At 44.7% G+C, this 19,225-nt stretch overlaps 1 protein-coding gene and 1 pseudogene across 6 annotated transcripts in view; one reads left to right on the plus strand and one right to left on the minus strand.

Annotated features, from left to right (window-relative positions):
* Positions 1–19,225, minus strand: part of LOC133381264 (zinc finger protein 629-like) — a 44,216-nt gene that overhangs the window by 23,964 nt on the left and 1,027 nt on the right. Inside the window, exon 2 of one of the 6 annotated variants that reach the window (XM_061620156.1) lies at positions 15,523–15,764. The exons of 4 other annotated variants lie outside the window; for them this stretch is intronic. The gene's annotated coding sequence lies outside the window, so the exon portion shown is untranslated. Of the gene's footprint in view, positions 1–15,522; positions 15,765–19,015; positions 19,087–19,225 lie in introns of those variants that run through there. One more of the 6 variants, XM_061620154.1, reaches the window with a different exon arrangement.
* On the plus strand, positions 5,931–6,039 carry LOC133382553 (5S ribosomal RNA; annotated as a pseudogene).

Consider the following 19,225-nt stretch of genomic DNA (forward strand, 5'->3'; position numbering starts at 1 on the left):
TTCGGATTCCTTATCCTTCAGTCAGACTTGGACCAGACAGAGGAATCTTCATCGGGGGTGTTCTCAAACTTTCTGCTGAAAATTACCAAGGCTCACCAGCCGCAAAATGGTGGTGCAGGGACAGAACCAGTGACAAAATGGGGGTAAAAGAGTCAGTCACAAAATGGGGATAGGTTTCTCCTATAAATACCACCCAGTTCCCTCAACTCAGGGACCAAAAGAAATCCAAATATCAGGCTCTTTTCCAAGGAAGAGGTAGGAATTGATGCTTTCAGAGTCATATACCGCGGTGTAGTTGTCGCAGGTCTCAGGGGTCTTAGACCCCTTACTTTTTTTGGGAGCAGGGTCCCTATGTCTCCAGAATCGTACGAGCCAATCAGAGTGAGATGAGGTGAGTCAGCTAATGAGAAGACTCTTCTCAGTAGCTAACACCCTCTCCTTTAATTAATTAATTAAGTTGTTGTGGGAGAAGGCATTAACAAGGATCTCATTCTCAACCCAGAAGCAAAAAAGGGGGGCATGCTGTGACTAACATGAAGTGACCTTGCACTTCTGAATTTGCCACTACACTACTGGTCATATACAACCTGGCCATAGAACCTCACACATTTCCCTCTAGGAAGAGAAAGGAAGAAAACAATGGCAAGAGTCAGTAAAAATACAATACGGGGGGGGGCAACATTGCGGCAACTTCAAAGACGATCCCAGCAATAGCAGCAGTGGTCAACCAGTTGCCAGCTGAAGATAAGGAGCTCTGAGCCACAGAACCGGTCAGCTGGCCCACCTCTCCGCACCACCTGTAAGGCCTACTGATTGAGTTCTCCTTGGCACATCCCAGTAAGGTGTAGTAATGCCCAGGTCTGACCCACCATACCAGATGCTACTGCCAGAGACTCTCTCTTAGGCCTTGTCTGCACTATGCATTTAAACAGTACTTTTTCTGTGATGATACCCACCGGCATGGAGGACCACCACCTCCTTTTTTGCTGCCCATGACACCATTTTGTGCTGGCACCCACAGCACTTGTATTAAGATATGAGTACCAGCACCTCCTTTCCCCCCCCAAAAGCACTGCATTTAAAACACTCTCATACCACTATAAAAAGCCATGACTTCCTCCAAAGCATCCTAGGAAGTGTAGTTTGTGAAGGGTGCTGAGAGCTGTTAGGACATCTCTCCCCCCACAGAGCTATAATTTCAGAGTAGTTTAACCATAAATTCCTCTTCCCAGGGAACCCTGGCCAATGTAGCTCTGTGAGGGGAATAGGAGGTCTTCTAAAAACCCTCCATGCCCTTAATATACTACAATTCCCAGGATTCTTTGGGGAAAGCCATGATGGTTGAAACTGGGTATAATACAGCTTTAAACTTGTGGTGTGCATGTGACCTAATAAGTCCCATTGAACTTAATGGGGTCTACTTTTGAGTAGGGCCCTACCAGCACAACACACTTAAAGCAGTATCATACCTCTTTAAACAGTATTGGCTTTCCCATGAAGAATCCTGGGAACTGTAGTTTGTTCAGGGTGCTGAGAGTTGTTGGGAGACCCCTCATCCCCCCTTCTCATTCAGCCACCATTCCCAGAGTTCTCTGGGAAGTGTGATAAGAGCCAAAGTTACCCCATATTTCTGAGACCATGTGATTGACAAACATAGGCTCCAGGCGAGCAAGAGACGTACACACAGTTAAATCTGTCCAGTGACTTTAGGAGAAACAGAGCACCACATCCTGTTCTTTCAATTTATTTTATATAGCATCCTGTTATTAACCACAAAGTTTGTTCCAGTCTGTTTCAGCCTCCTTTGTACTAGACCATGGGTTCTCAACAAGGGGGGAATTCCCCCCCGGGGGGGAATTTTAGGGTTCCAGGGGGGGAATTGGGACCACTATTCAGCAAAGTGTGATGTCCTGTAGATTATGTACAATCTGTAAAATTGTAGTTTGTTTTTAATTTAATCTGCGACATTCAATAAAGTTTATTGAAGTTTAACTAAAATATGTAACTTGTCCCTCGGGTCCTCCTCCGTGCCTGAGGACTGGAAAGTGGCAAATGTAACGCCAATCTTCAAAAAGGGATCCAGAGGGGATCCCGGAAATTACAGGCCAGTTAGCTTAACTTCTGTCCCTGGAAAACTGGTAGAAAGTATTATTAAAGCTAGATTAACTAAGCACATAGAAGAACAAGCCTTGCTGAAGCAGAGCCAGCATGGCTTCTGCAAGGGAAAGTCCTGTCTCAGTAACCTATTAGAATTCTTTGAGAGTGTCAACAAGCATATAGATAGAGGTGATCCAGTGGACATAGTGTACTTAGACTTTCAAAAAGCGTTTGACAAGGTACCTCACCAGACTTCTGAGGAAGCTTAGCAGTCATGGAATAAGAGGAGAGGTCCTCTTGTGGATAAAGAATTGGTTAAGAAGCAGAAAGCAGAGAGTAGGAATAAACGGACAGTTCTCCCAATGGAGGGCTGTAGAAAGTGGAGTCCCTCAAGGATCGGTATTGGGACCTGTACTTTTCAACTTATTCATTAATGACCTAGAATTAGGAGTGAGCAGTGAAGTGGCCAAGTTTGCTGACGACACTAAATTGTTCAGGGTTGTTAAAACAAAAAGGGATTGTGAAGAGCTCCAAAAAGATCTCTCCAAACTGAGTGAATGGGCGGAAAAATGGCAAATGCAATTCAATATAAACAAGTGTAAAATTATGCATATTGGAGCAAAAAATCTGAATTTCACATATACGCTCATGGGGTCTGAACTGGCGGTGACCGACCAGGAGAGAGACCTCGGGGTTGTAGTGGACAGCACGATGAAAATGTCGACCCAGTGTGCGGCAGCTGTGAAAAAGGCAAATTCCATGCTAGCGATAATTAGGAAAGGTATTGAAAATAAAACAGCCGATATCATAATGCCGTTGTATAAATCTATGGTGCGGCCGCATTTGGAATACTGTGTACAGTTCTGGTTGCCTCATCTCAAAAAGGATATTATAGAGTTGGAAAAGGTTCAGAAGAGGGCAACCAGAATGATCAAGGGGATGGAGTGACTCCCTTACGAGGAAAGGTTGCAGCATTTGGGGCTTTTTAGTTTAGAGAAAAGGCGGGTCAGAGGAGACATGATAGAAGTGTATAAAATTATGCATGGCATTGAGAAAGTGGATAGAGAAAAGTTCTTCTCCCTCTCTCATAATACTAGAACTCGTGGACATTCAAAGAAGCTGAATGTTGGAAGATTCAGGACAGACAAAAGGAAGTACTTCTTTACTCAGCGCATAGTTAAACTATGGAATTTGCTCCCACAAGATGCAGTAATGGCCACCAGCTTGGATGGCTTTAAAAGAAGATTAGACAAATTCATGGAGGACAGGGCTATCAATGGCTACTAGCCGTGATGGCTGTGCTGTGCCACCCTAGTCAGAGGCAGCATGCTTCTGAAAACCAGTTGCCGGAAGCCTCAGGAGGGGAGAGTGTTCTTGCACTCGGGTCCTGCTTGCGGGCTTCCCCCAGGCACCTGGTTGGCCACTGTGAGAACAGGATGCTGGACTAGATGGGCCACTGGCCTGATCCAGCAGGCTCTTCTTATGTTCTTATGTTCTTATTGAATGTCACAGATTAAAATCGATTCTTGAACATGCAGCATTATTTTCATTTGCAAAATTAAATTATTATTTAAAGACCAGAAAGTGCTCCAAGAAATTCTGTTATAATATAAACTAAGAAATTTTTCTCTCACGAGAAACACCACCGTCACTCGCGAAACGTCAACACGCTCTGAGAGACTATCTTGGGAAGGGGGGAATTATATTCTGAACAATGGTGAAAGGGGGGAATGGAGCAAAACAGGTTGAGAACCACTGTACTAGACAGTGTGCCTCTGTGATTATGCAAAGTGCTAAGTTCTTATCTATGCAAAGAACTGTTTCCATGAATACCATGTAACGTGTCTATGATGCAGAAACTGCTATGCAAATATATAAAAGTAACTTGTACCCTTTGTTCGGGGCTTCAGTCTGTTTTGCGACTGGGGTTTTAGTTCTGAACTAATAAATTGCTGCTACTTTACTTCCTGTTGAATGGCTGTTTTTTGCAGTACCTGGAAAAAGATCCCAAAGGGAATATTTTCTCTTACGTCAGAAGAGGGACTGGCTGTGAACCTACTCTGAAAATTGTTGCTCTGTGAAGGGGGAATAGTTTACAATAGGGGGGAATAGTACAAACTATCCTTCCCAGGATGCTTTGGGGGAAGTCAGGATAGAGTGGTGTAATACTGCTTTAGATGGATAGAGCTGATGCGGCCTTATTAGAGGGGTGGGCAGGCAAAAATCCGCCAACACGCCTTCTCTTCCAGAGAGATACTTTTTTTCTCCAGCCCACTTCACACAACAGTCACCCAGTCTTGCTGAAAGTCCTACTGCTGTTCTTACTATGACTAATAAATATTAACCTTTTCTCTCACTATAAATGCTATAATTAGATAATATTTCTAATGATAAACGTTAAATCTTGATCTCCCCATAGAGGGTGTTTTAAACATGTTTTAAATATTTTTTTTTATCACAGAAGTATTTGCCACCCCAGGCTCCTTTGGAAGGAAGGGCAGGATATAAATTTAATGAGTAAATAAATAATTTCCTCCAACACTCTGGCTATATTCCAGTCAGAGGAGAGACACCTTCTCCTCTCTCCTCTTCTGGCTTTACTCAGGCGAGGAGTTGTTGGTGCTGGCATAGGCCCAACCAAAAGGCTTTTCAATTTGCATCTACTCATAGAAATTAGTGTGCGCAAATTTTATGCAAATTGGTGTTCTTTCTTTCTGTTTTTTTGGTGATGCATTTAAGTTGCCACCCCAAGACATTTTTTCGTGATATCCAATGGATTCTGTGGATCTGCTCAGAGAAGCTGAATATCATTCAATATTTTCCCTTTTTATTTTTTTAATGACTGTGGTATATATCATAAATAAGGAAGAAAGAAAGCCTCTGAAGATAGGAGGTTTAAGAGATGTATTTAAGACAGTATCCTAATTTCCAGTGTGTTGTAATGGTTAGAGCAAGGGTTCCAAAACTGTGGTCCATGGGTGGTCCATGGTGTGTCTGGAGTTGTGTGGCTGAAGATGGGCGATGGCTCATCCAATTGCCCTAATAGGTAGAAAAACCATTAAAGGGTCTGCCAAGACCCTCAGCAATTCTCAAGTAGTCCACAGGGGTGAGGGGTGAGTTTTGGAACCATTGGGTTATAATGCTTCAGGAGCCTGGAAGCTGGAGACCAGGAGGACCATGGGAAGGTGAAGGTGGCCATCTTGCAAGGGGATGCCCTGAGGATGGAGGTTCAGCGGACCCCCGAAGGGTCTACAGCCCGCTGCAGGAGCTTTGCCACCAGTGGCTGAAGCCAGAGAGACGCACCAAGGAGCAGATCCTGGAGCTGCTGATCTTGGAGCAGTTCCTGGCCAGCCTCCCGCCGGAACTCCAGGGCTGGATCCGAGCAGGCAGGCCGGAGACGTGTTCCCAGGCGGTGGCCCTGGCGGAGGAGTTCCTCATGAGCCAGGAAATGGCCAAGGCAGGCAAGATTTTCATGCCCACAGAGCGTGTGGTTGTTCATGTAGAAATGAATGGAATCAATCCCAACATGTAGAAAAGGCTGAAAGAACCAGGTTATCTCCAGACACTGAACACCAAATAAGAACAATGCGATGACCAACTGTTATGAACAGTTATTGACAGTGTCTGTTTGTTAACAATATTCTTTGACTGTTCATCCTCTAGGATTCCTCTAGCAATTTTCAGGGTACAGAAACCTTTGCAATACTTATCTTGCTTGACTTCACCTGCACTTTGGAACTCCCTGCCTATCGATGTCAGGCAGGTAACTTCACTGTATTCTTCCTGGCACCTGTCTAAAATAATTTTGTTTAGACATGCCTATTTTCCAGACAGCTTACAGCCATACTACCCTGAACATGCTTGATCTCGGAAGCTAAGCAGGGTCAGGCCTGGTTAGTACTTGGATGGGAGACCACCTGGGAATACTAGATGCCGTAGGCTTAGAGGAAGGCAATGGTAAACCACCTCTGAATATCTCTTACCATGAAAACCCTATGAATACATCCAAAAGAAAGAAAGAAAAAAGATCCATAGGGTCGCCATAAGTCGTAATCAACTTGAAGGCATATAACAACAAATCCTCCAGACACACAGATGCTGATGTGTTTTAAGCTTGTTTTACTGCTGTTTAATTGTTTTAAAAATGTTTTTAATTATATGTTTTTAACTGTTTCATTTATCATTTTAATGTTATTTGTAAACCCCTTAGAGGCTTTGTACAATCATGCGGTATATAACTTTTGATAATTAATTAAATAAATAAGCCTCAGAACAGAGCTGCAAGGAAGGGCAAGGGTGCCACCTTTTATTTCTGGCAGTGCGACTGCTTTTACCAGCGGCATGTCAGGACAGGAAGTCCAGAAGGTATTTCAATTCAAGTTTCAAGTTTCAAGAAGGTATAGTTTTTCTTTGCATGTAGATACAGAGATGGAAGGAGCACTTTCATCTGTTGGAATTCTGTCTGCCATGGTCCTTTTAAAGGCTCAGCAGGTAGGTAAGTAGGGGTGTGTGTGTGTGTGTGTGTGTGTGTGTGTGTGTGTGTGTGTGTGAGAGAGAGAGAGAGAGAGAGAGAGAGAGAGAGAGAGAGAGCTGGCAACCTACCTTGCTAATCAAAATTATGCAACTTAGATGTTAGAGATTTATGGGAGCAGAATGCCTGTTGCTCACAGGAATAATATTCTCTGCCCTATCCATTTGATCTGAATGGGATCATTGCAGGAGGCCTTGCAGGAGGCCTACATGAATTTCCTGGGAACAGAGGAGGAACTTCCAGGCAGTTCACAGAGCTAGATCTATAAACAAGCCCAACAAAACAGTGATGGAGATATCAATATTCTGGGTAAGGATTAATTATGTTTCTAAGGCTGAAATCTTGTGTGTTACTTATTATTGCATTTATTTCCTACCTCTTCCTCCAAGGAACTCAAGGTGGCATACATGGCTCTTTTCCTTCTGTCTTATCCTCACAACAACCCTGTGAGGTAGGTAATTTTGTAAGTCGCCTAGAGTGGCCATTGGCCAGATAGGCGACGAAGAAATTAAATTTATTATTATTATTTATTATAATTAGGAATACACTATAAAACCAGATTAAAATACACTTTAAAATGCCTGGGAGTATAAAAAGGTTTTCACCTGACGCCGAAAGGATAGCAGCGTCGGCGCCAGGCACACCTCATCAGAAGGACTATTCCACAATTCGGGGGCCACCACCAAAAAGGCCCTAGATCTGGTCACCACCCTCCGAGCTTCTCGATGAGATGGCACTCGGAGGAGGGCCTTAGATGTTGAGCGCAGTGTACGGGTAGGTTCATATTGGGAGAGGCGTTCTACCAGGTATTGCGGTCCCATGCCGTGTAAGGCTTTATAGGACAAAACCAGCACTTTGAATCTAGCCCGGAAACAAATAGGAAGCCAGTGCAGACGAGCCAGAACAGGTGTTATATGAGCGGACCTACTGGTCCGTGTCAACAGTCTGGCCGCTGCATTCTGGACTAGCTGTAATTTCCGAATTATCTTCAAGGGCAGCCCAACGTAGAGCGCATTGCAGTAGTCCAATCTAGAAGTTACCAGAGCATGAACAACAGAGGTGAGGTCATCACCGTCCAGATAGGGACGTAGCTGGGCTACCAAGCGAAGATGGTAGAAGGCATTCCGTGCCACCGAGGCCACCTGGGCCTCCAGTGACAAGGAAGGATCGAAAAGAACTCCCAAGCTACGAACCTGTTCCTTCAAGGGGAGTGTAACCCCATCGAGAACAGGATGAATATCCACCATCTGGGCAGGGGAAGCACTCACCAACATCGTCTCAGTCTTGTCTGGATTGAGCTTCAGTTTGTTCGCTCTCATCCAGTCCATTATCGCGGCCAGGCAACAGTTTAGTACGTCAACAGCCTCACCTGAGGAAGATGAGAAGGAGAAATAGAGTTGCGTGTCATCAGCATACTGATGACAACGCACCCCAAAACTCCTGATGACCGCACCCAGCGGCTTCATATAGATGTTGAAGAGCATGGGGGACAGTACCGATCCCTGTGGGACTCCACAATGGAGAGTCCAGGGTGTCGAGTAATGTTCCCCAAGCACTACCCTCTGGTGACGACCCACCAAGTAGGAGCGGAGCCACTGCCAAGCAGTACCCCCAACTCCCAACTCCGTGAGTCTTCCCAGAAGGATACCATGGTCGATGGTATCAAAAGCAGCTGAGAGATCAAGGAGAATCAACAGGGTCACACTCCCCCTGCCCCTCTCCCGACAGAGGTCATCATACAGGGCGACCAAGGCTGTTTCAGTACCAAAACCGGGCCTAAAACCGGATTGAAATGGATCAAGATAATCAGTGTCATCCAAGAGCCCCTGGAGCTGGCCGGCAACCACCCGTTCCAGCACCTTGCCCAGGAACGGAACGTTCGCCACAGGTCTATAGTTGTTCAGGTTATCTGGGTCCAAGGAGGGTTTCTTCAGGAGTGGTCTCACTACCGCCTCTTTTAGGCAGTCAGGGACCACTCCCTCTCTCAAAGAGGCATTTATCACCTCCTTGGCCCAGACAGCGGTTCCGGTCCTGCCAGCTTTCACCAGCCAAGAGGGGCAAGGGTCCAGCACAGACGTAGTCGCCCGCACCATTCCAAGGATCTTGTCAACATCCTCAAGCTGCACAGACTGAAACTCATCCAATAAATAAGGACAAGACCGTGATCTGGATGCTTCATTAGGTCCAACTGCTATAATAGTGGAGTCTAAGTCCCGATGAATGCATGCGATCTTATCTTGGAAGTGCCCAGCGAACTCATCACAGCGGGCTACAGATGAATCTATAATGTCCCGAGGGCCAGAGTGTAAGAGCCCTCGTACAATTTTAAAGAGCTCCGTTGGGCGGGAAATCTTTTATTGTTATACAAAAGTTTAACATAAATAATACAGCTAAATATATGTAACCCTGATCCCCTCCCCCCTCCCCAGAGCCAATACTTGTGATATTGCTATAGCATATATGCAGAAGTGTAAGAGTACATAGGTATGTGACAGTATACAGGTGAGTATTTTGCAGTTTGAATACTTAGTCTAACATGAATTTATGAAAACCAGATAGCTTTCGCTGATGAAGCAAAAATATTATGAATGGGGAAATAAAAACTCTAAACTGCTAGCTCATGCCCTTAAAGCACAGCATACAGCTACAAAAAATATGGCAATATCACATCAAGAAAAAAAAACATATGATACTAAAGGAATCAATAAATGCTTTACAGATTTTTATTATATAGTAATATACCTACCAAAACAGAAGAGATCCAAAAATATCTTCTTGATCCCCCCCCACCTTCTCAAATGCACAGGAAAAATTTTTAAACCAAGATATAACAACAGAAGAAGTATCTGTTGCAATCTCAAGACCTAAACACAATAAAGCGCCAGGGCCAGATGGATTTAATAGCATGTTTTATAAAACCTTTAAAGAGACACTAATCCCACATTTAACTCAATTATACAATCACATTTGGCTGGGGGAAATATTCCAGACACTTGGAAGACTTCCCACATAATTGTCATCCCCAAACCAAATAAAGATAAATTGGACTCCTATCGACCAATAAATCTTCTTAATCAGGACCAAAAATTATTCACCGCCATAATAGCAACCAGACTTAATCCAGTGATAGCTGATTTGGTTCATATAGACCAAACAGGATTCACCACAGGTAGACATATCTCAGATCCCATCAGAAGACTCCTCAATGTAATATTATGCTAAACATCACAACAAATCGCTAGGTGTACTGTCATTAGACGTATACAAAGCCTTTGATTGTCTGAACTGGAATTATTTTAAAAAGGTGCTAGATAAATATCATCTGGGAGAAAGAGTATCAACCATGATTGATCGTTTATACGATACAACTGCTGCAGTGATTCGCACTAATAATCTGGACTCAGACCCTATACCGATACAAAGGGGCACAAAGCAAGGATGCCCTCTATCTCCTTTACTATTTGCCCTTTCCTTAGGACCATTGGCTATGAAATTACGCTCACATGTTCTAATAAAGGGTTATCAGACCAAAGTAAATGGAGAAGAACATCTACTAAATTTATATGCAGATGATATGACATTAATGCTGGGGAATCCATCACAATCAGCCCCGTTACTTAAAATGATGTTAGAAACATTTACGAAAATATCTGGGCTTAAGGTTAATTTTAACAAATCTTCCATAATGTTTTTTCACATCGGTCCTCAGGATCAGTTGATGATTCGTAAACTGTTAGGAGTTAACATATGCAACTCTGCTTTAAATATCTGGGGGTTTTAATTCCAAAAAATATCTCAAAACTATTTTACATTAATTATTGTCCTCTAATACATAAAATGGATATAGACTTAAATAAATGGAAAAAAATTAATTTAACTACATTAGGTTGGATAGCTACCATACGAATGAAAATAATACCTAGATTCCTCTATTTGCTTCAGGTGCTTCCCCTTCTCATTACTCATAATATAATCCGTAAATGGCAAGAAATGTTAAATAAATTCATATTTCAAAACAAAAGACCAAGATTAGCATTAACCTCCTTTTACACCCAGACAAATTATGGCGGTTGGGGACTCCCAAACTTACATTTATACCACACAGCATTTCAATTACGTCAGCTCAGTTTCATGATTATGAGATCAAAAAAGACTTGGATCAGATTAGAGGAATCAATGTTACCCACTGGCAAATTATGGAATCTACCTTTTTTACCAATTCATAACACCTGGCTAAAAAATATTAATAACCCGTTCACAAAAACTACATTCACTATCTGGAAAAATTGGCAAACTAAACTATCCCAGATATATTCCCCTTTGACTCCCCTGCAAACCTATCCAAATGCAGGAGATAATTTTTTGAAAAAATACATGGCAACAGGGGAAGAGAAAGGATATTTTAGGCTAAAAGACTTTTTCCCACAATCAGACTTTTTGCCACACGCAGGTAACATTTTATGTCCAAATGTGTACAAAAGCAGATCTGGTAACAAGAGGCAGCTTACCTTCTGAGAAATCAAGGATCTATTATACTAGTTCCACCTTTCTGCCTTCTCTAAGGTTAAGGTTAGCGAGTTTGACTGATTTTCTTTTCATTTCCCCCCTCTATTTCCATAATTCTGACAATTTTCTCAAACCTCCTCCCGATCTGGGTTCCTTCCCTATTTCCAGATAATAGGGCAACAGTTGAGATCTAAGAGGAGACAACTTCAGTGGAAAGGTCCAAGATGGCTGTATCGCATGAGAGGTCCCTGGAAAGATCCCACGGGAATGTTTCCACAAAGCCCAAGATCCACAAAAGAGGCAGTGATTCGGAGAGACTGTAGGGGAAGAGATGGCGCAGGTCTGTTCAGCTTGCAGAGGGCATAAGGGCCTTTAACAAATGCCTGCACAACGACAGTGAGAGGAAACATGCATGCCACAAATATTGTAAAAGATTCCACTACCAATCCCACCTGGTGAAACACCAGATGATCCACACAGGCTTAAAGTCCTACAAATGCATCACTTGTGGAAAAAGCTTTCAAAGAAGACAACCTCCTTGCACATCAGAAAATCCATACTGGGGAGAAGCTGTACAGCTGCCCAGGTATGAGAAAAGCTTCTCCGACAAGGCAAATTGCTTAGACATCAGAGAGTCCACATAGGTAAGAAACCATTTGGGTGTCCTGGGTATGATAAAGCTTCCCAAGGAAAGGAAGCCTCCTTGCTTGAGAAGCTTCAGTGAGAAAGCCAAATTGGTTAGACATCAGAGAGTTCAAACAGGAGAGAAACTGTACTCATGTATGATATGTGGTAAAAGCTTTAATCAGAGAGAGACCTTGATGAGACATCAGAGAATCCACACAGCAGAGAAACCTTATGAGTGTGGAGTATGCGGGGAAAGTTTTGGTCAGAAAGAAACACTGCTTAGACATTAGAGAATCCATACAAATGAAAACAATAATGCTGTGTAAAGGAGGGGGCATGTTTTCTCCCCTTGAAAGCTTGTTGCTCATCAGGGAATATTTTTCAGTATGGGGGAAAAACCTCAACAAGAAACTGCAGCCACTATCTAAACTGGGGCAGGAGGAGGTCAAAGTAGACTATGGTGATAGAATTCTGGACTATACTACTGCAATCTGGGGAGGGATGTCATATTAAAAAATATATGTTCTCAGTGTAGAAAATGTGCACATAAGGAAGGGGATCTTTTGCACTAGATGTCTACATTCGTATTTTTTAAAAAAATGTGTGTGGAACATTCAGAGGGTTAACCCTTGCCTATGATCTGAAGTGGCACAGTCCAGAATTAGTCCACTTCCTTGTATGTATCATGTAGACCAGCCTTCTTCAACCCTGGGACCCCATATTCTGTTTGACTACAACTCACATCATTCCTGACCATTGGCTTAAACTGGCTGGGGATGGTTCCCAGATATTGTTGGACTATGCCTCCCAAATATGAACATATCTGGTGCAGACCATCTTCTAAAAAGGTATGATTGTTAATTCTCATCAGCCTTGGGTCATATCAACATAATAGATTTAAGGAACTGTGTTTTGTTAAGGGTGCTGGGCATTGTCGCTCTGTGAGGGGGTAAACTACAGTTCCCAGATCCTTCAGGGGAAGCCACATGCTTTAAATGTATGGTGTGGATGTGACCTTGGTCAGTTGTTGTATTTGTGAGTAGAAGCATAAAAAAACCAAAAATTATATATTTTCTCTTTCTTGACTCTGTAACAGGATACAGGGCATATTCACCTGTCAATTCAACACGATGGAAATCTGCTTCTTCATGACTTCCAGCACCATCTTGCAATTGTACAGACAAGGCAAATACCTCATTTTTTTCTGTGGTAAGAGCCAAAGTTACCCCATATTTCTGAGACCATGTGATTGATAGACATAGGCTCGAGGCGAGCAAGAGACATACACAGTGAAATTTGCTCAGTGACTTCAGGACAGAGCTTGGAAAAGTTACTTTTTTAAACTACAACTCCCATCAGCCCCAGCCAGCATAGCCACTGGATTGGGCTGATGGGAGTTGTAGTTCAAAAAAGTAACTTTTCCAAGCTCTGCTTCAGGAGTAGCAGAGCACCACATCCTGTTCTTTCAGCTTAATTTATATAGCATCCTGTTATTAACCACAAACTTTGTTCCAGTAGCCTGCTTTGTCCTAGACAGTGTGCCTCTGTGGTTATGCAGAGTATATCTGCCATGCTGGTTTTGTACCATATAGCCTGTGTGGTTAGCAAAGTGCTAAGTTCTTATCTATGCAAAGAACTGTCTCCATGGATACCATGTGACGTGTCTATGAGGCAGAGACCACTATGCAAAGTTATAATGTAAAAGTTATAAAAGTGACTGGCTTCTTCTCTTCGCTGCTGCAGTCTCATTTCAGAGACTGGGGTCTTAGTTCTGAACTAATAAACTGCTTCTACTTTACTCCCTGTTGACTCTGCTGCTACCAGGGGAGGCTGTTTCCACCTGCCTTGCCCCACCCTCCAGCCTTCAAAAGCAGCTTCTTTTGGAGGACTTTCTGGTTTGGGGTTAGGCTTGGGGGTTAGTTCTTAAATATTCTTCTTGTGATTTTAAATTAATTGTTGTTAGGGGGTGGGTCTCTGGGGCGGTTGTGGGATTTTAGGGTGTTCTGGGTGGTTTTAAGGGTGGGTGGCCTGCCTGAGTTGCGGACTCCAGTGTCAGGGGCATGTGTAAATCAGGGGGGAGTACTGGGGGGAGGGTAGGAGGCCAAGATATAACGAGGCTGGGAGGCAGATGCTGGTGGGGTGCTAGTGGCAGGCCACGTCAGGTAAGAGGAACTAGGGAGAGATAAGTAATATCTGTTCCTTGTTCCGGGCCTGCCCAAGACCAAAAGATAGCTGAGGGATGCAGGACTCCATGTTCTAACCTTCGGTTGCTGATGTGCAATGTCAGGCCCGTTGCCCAAAAAACATCTCTCATCCATGACATGATATTGGATGAGGGCACGGACTTGGCATGCATTACGGAAACCTGGCTGGATGAGGCCGCAGCTCCCATCCTTGAGGCCATGTGTCCAGCTGGGTTCCTATATGCGCAGCAACCGAGGGTTGGAAGTTGGGGAGTGGGAGTGGCGGTCATCTATCAGGGGTCCCTGGTTCTCACCAGACCTCCTTTTCATGAGACCAAGGTTGTTGATTGTATGTACTGGAGGTTGGGCCCAAAGGGCAGCTTAGGGATTCTGCTCGTGTACCGCCCACCCCGCTGCACGACTGACTCCCTGGCCGAGGTGCTGGAGGTGGTCTCAGATGTGTGGGTGCAATCCCCAAGCTTGCTGGTACTGGGGGATTTCAACATACATGCTGAGGCCATCCTCACAGGGGCACCTCGGGATTTCATGGAAACCATGGCTTCCTGGGAGCTGCACCTTATTCCCATGGGCCCCACCCATGTAGCTGGTCATGCACTTGACCTTGTATTTGTCTCGGGAGAGGAGGGGAGTGATCTGAAAATGGGGGCTACATCTCTTACCCCCTTGTCATGGTCAGACCACTACTTGGTGAGAGTAGACCTTTCGATGCCACACACCCTCCATGGGGGTAAAGGACCCATTAGGATGGTCCGCCCCAGGCGCTTGATGGATCCTGATGGATTCCTGAATGAGCTTGGGGACTTTATGGGCAGATGGGCACTCGGTTGAGACCCTGGTGGAGGAATGGAATAAGGAGATCACCGGGACATTAGACCGGGTGGCTCGGAAACGCCCTCTCCCCCTGAATAGAGCTCAGACGGCACCGTGGTATACTCCATGGTTGTGAACTCTGAGGCGGGAGGTGAGACGGCTAGAGCACCGGTGGCGGAAATCTCGCTCTGATGACAATCGGACACGGGTTAGAGCAGCTGCAGCAGCCTACCATGTGGCGATAAGGGCAGCAAAAAAGGATTTTTATGCTGCCTCTATTGCGTCTGCAGAGTGCTGTCCCAGGAGGCTGTTCCAATTGGTCTGAAGCCTGGTTGGTCCAGTTGCTAGGGAACCTGTGGAACATTCTAAGATCTCCTGTGATGAGTTTGCAAAGCACTTTGCGGATAAAATCGATCTTCTAAAGAGTACGATTCCGCACGCCATGGATACAGTGAGCGAGCCAGAGTCGGCCAGTGGTTCTCCGGTGGTGTGGGATCGGTTCCAGCTTCTTCCTTCTGATGAAGTGGACAAGGTGCTTTCAACCTTGAGGCCAACCACCTGCTTACTCGACCCTTGCCCGTCGTGGCTCATTATGAGCTGCAAGAACAGACTGGGCGAGGGGGATCAAGGCGGTGGTAAATGCATCCTTGGAAGAGGGCATAATGGAGGCAGTAATAAAACCAATTTTAAAGAAGCTCTCCTTGGATCCCCAAGATTTGAACAACTTTCGCCCAATCTCAAACTTACCATTCTTGGGCAAGGCAGTTGAGCGGGTGGTGGTGAAGCAGTTGCAAGCGCATTTGGAGGAAGCGGATTATCTGGATCGATTTCAGTCGGGCTTCAGGCCTGGATATGGGACTGAAACAGCCTTGGTCGCCTTGGTGGATGATATGAGGAGAGCGTTGGATAGGGGTGAGTGCACCTTCCTCGCCCTCCTGGACCTCTCAGCAGCTTATGATACCGTTGACCACGGTATCCTTCTGGATCGCCTGGAGGGGTTAGGCATAGGGGGCACTGTATTGCAGTGGTTCCATTCCTTCCTCTCTGATAGGCACCAAAGAGTAGCATTGGGGGATGAGGTTTCGGACCCTTGGCCTCTCACTTGTGGGATGCCACAGGGCTCCATCCTCTCCCCGATGCTGTTCAACATCTATATAAAGCCGCTGGGAACCATCATCAGGAGATTTGGGCTGCAGTGTCACCAATATGCGGATGACACGCAGCTCTATCTCTCATTTAAATCTTCACCGAGGTTGGCTGTAGAAACCCTATCCAAGTGCCTGGAATCGGTGAGTGGCTGGATGGGAAGGAATAAGCTGAAGCTGAACCCTGACAAAACTGAGGTACTGTTCGTGGGAGACAAGGGAAGGTTAGGGGATTTGGACCTGGTGCTCAATGGGGTACAATTGCCCCTAAAAGACCAGGTCTGTAGCCTCGGGTCATTCTTGACTCCCAACTGTCCATGGAAGCTCAAGTTTCGGCTGTGAGCCGGGCAGCACTGTATCAACTCCATCTGATACAGAGGCTATGCCCCTACCCTCCCAATCATCTGCTTCCATCAGTGGTACATGCCCTGGTCTCCTCTCGCCTAGACTACTGTAATGCGCTCTACGTGGGGCTACCCTTGAAAACGGTCCAGAAACTGCAACTGGTACAGATCGCGGTGGCGCGCCTGATTAAAGGCAGCCGCCGGCGAGATCATATCACTCCAGTGCTAAAAGAGCTGCACTGGTTACCAGTTGCTTACCAGGCCCAATTCAAGGTGTTGGTTTTGACCTTTAAAACCCTATACGGTTTTGGCCCAGTCTATCTAAAGGAGTTCCTCCAGCATCATCAGCTATGCCGCCCAACAAGATCAGCCTCAAAAGACCTTCTCTCCATCCCATCAGTCAAAACAGCCAAACTGGTGAGGACTAGAGAGAGGGCTTTTTCAATTGTGGCCCCCACCCTGTGGAACTCCCTCCCAAATGATCTCCGCATGCCCCCTCTATAATGAGTTTCCGCCGGGCCTTGAAGACCTGGCTTTTCAGGCAGGCTTTTGGGGTGGGCTAGATTTTATCTTCATTGTTTTTAGATTTTCAATGTTTATGCATTATATGCCTATGTTGTACGTCGCCCAGAGTGGCTGGACAGCCAGCCAGATGGGCGACTAATAAATTCTATAAATAATAAATAAATAAATGGCTGTTATTTGCAGCACCTAGAAAAAGATCCCAAAGGGAATATTTTCTCTTACAACATTTCCTTCCCTCAGACTCCGCCCAGGTACAAGGGGAGAGGTAACAGTCACATGGTCAGGAAGCCTATCATAGGTCTTGTCCTCTTACAGTGGAACTTAAACCATTTGGTGGCAATTTTCCACGGCACAAAAGTGATGCAAATCTCACCCAGCACACGGAGGGAGAGGTGACTGACTGAGATTGGGCAGGGGTAAATTGTATTGCAGCTGGCTACCTTTCAAAAACAAAAGCCATTAGACAAAAGCCCTATTTGGAGAGTTTGGGCAATCGCATCCTGACTTAATAAGCCAAGACACAAGAGAGACTTTGCAAAACAAACTGGAAGTCTTCCCCAGCTTCCTATTTTCATCCAAAGCAGGAAACTGTGGTTAAAGTGAGGCCGGCCACTGCTATATACTCACAGCAGTAAAACAACAACAACAACAACAACAGTGAACAAAAATTCAGTTAAAACCGCTAGCATTAAAAAAAAAAAAAAGTTGGGTAGAATGAGGGGAAGGAACTAAAGAGGCAACACTTGCCTACAAAACTTGGCTCAGAGTTGGAAAACTCAGTTTTGATGAGCCAGGATTTTTAGTGCAGAGAAAAAACATTGCCAGTGTTGACATTAGCTTCTTTCCTTTGGAGGGGGGAAATTGTGGGGTTTTTTTTCATTTTTGTTAACATGGGGTTGTTGTTATGTGCCTTCAAGTCGATTACAACTTATGGCGACCCTGTGAATCAGTGACCTCCAAGAGCATCTGTTGTGAACCACCCTGCTTAGGTAACATGGGAAGGGGGGAGAATGTACAAAATGTGTCAAACCACCCATATTAGAAGAGGTTCATGAATAAAAAGGAGCAAGAATGGGGGTTGGGGGCGGAACTGATTCAGATAGGGCTCTCCACATTTCAGCTAAATAGTAGGAGAAATTTCCTAGCTGTAAGACAGGCCTGGGGGCCAAAAGCAGCCATCCAGGCCTCTCTGTCTGGCCCTTGGGACACCTCCTTCCCAGAGGCCATGCCCCCCTCTCCCTGGGCCACACCCCTTACAGGGCCTGATTTGCATCCTCTCCGATGTTTTTTGGTCAGCTGAAATATGGTCAGGAAAATAAAAGAAGTGGCAACCTTTAGGCAAAAGATGCTTCCCGTTACAGCATGTAACTGTGGTCACTGTCCCGGACAGCCTTACTGCACAAAGTTTGCAGGGAAATTAGACTAGGGCCAGTTGTTTAGTGAGCATTCCTTGTGATTTGTTTGCAGATGCGTTAGACAACTTTGCATCAAGCAAGTGTCATCTCTCACTTCCAGTGCATTATCCTTTTACTTTCTTTATGGCAAAAAAATGCAATGTGGGGGTGGGGAGCAGGTTTATATATTTATTTTAATGATTTATATATACAGCTATATACTGCTTGCTACCATCATTTCTAAGAAGGTTACAATAGAACCACAAAGTACATCATAAAATCAGTTAAAATTTAACCATAAAATCAGAAATGTACACTTAAAAATGCCTGTTGAAAAGTCTTCACTGAGAGCTGGAAGTTCAACAGGGAGGGGAACCTGTCTGATCTCCCCAGAATTGAACTCACAATACTGAACATATGTCCCCTGGCAGATACAAGCTGTGCGTCCGAGCCATGGAAGAGAACATTAACAGAGACTTCTCTGAATGCCTTGGTGACTGGGCTGGTATTTAAAGAATCAGGCAGTACATAAAGGTATCTTGGACTCACATTTATAAGGGCCTTGTATACAAGATCCTTACATTTGGTGCAAGAGTGCCAAATTAACATTTTAAAAAAGTGAACAAACTTTATTACCAAATAAAATATATATACAATAATAATACAGGAAACGTATCCTTTCTATAATGGAATGAACACGGTTTTGATGTTTGAATTTTCTTTGAATTTTCCATTCATAGATATCCTTTCCTTAAACTAAACAAATTTTTTTGAGCACCAAATGCACTTTAACTGCATTACTTGAATTTGCCAGTGTGTGATGGAATCTCACCTGAAAAATAGCAACAGTCTGTAAGGTGCAGCAGAGTGTTGGACTGAGATCTGAGAGACCAGAGTTCAAATCCCCACTCAGTCATGAAGCTCTTATTGGGTGATCTTGGGCCAACTGCTGTCTCCCAGCCCAACTTACCTCACAGGCTTGTTGTGAAGACAAAATGAGCGGGGGGGGGGGAGGACCATGTATGCCACCTTGGCCTTCTTA

Source organism: Rhineura floridana, chromosome 3 (assembly GCF_030035675.1).
Source record: "Rhineura floridana isolate rRhiFlo1 chromosome 3, rRhiFlo1.hap2, whole genome shotgun sequence".
Classification (NCBI taxonomy): domain Eukaryota; kingdom Metazoa; phylum Chordata; class Lepidosauria; order Squamata; family Rhineuridae; genus Rhineura; species Rhineura floridana.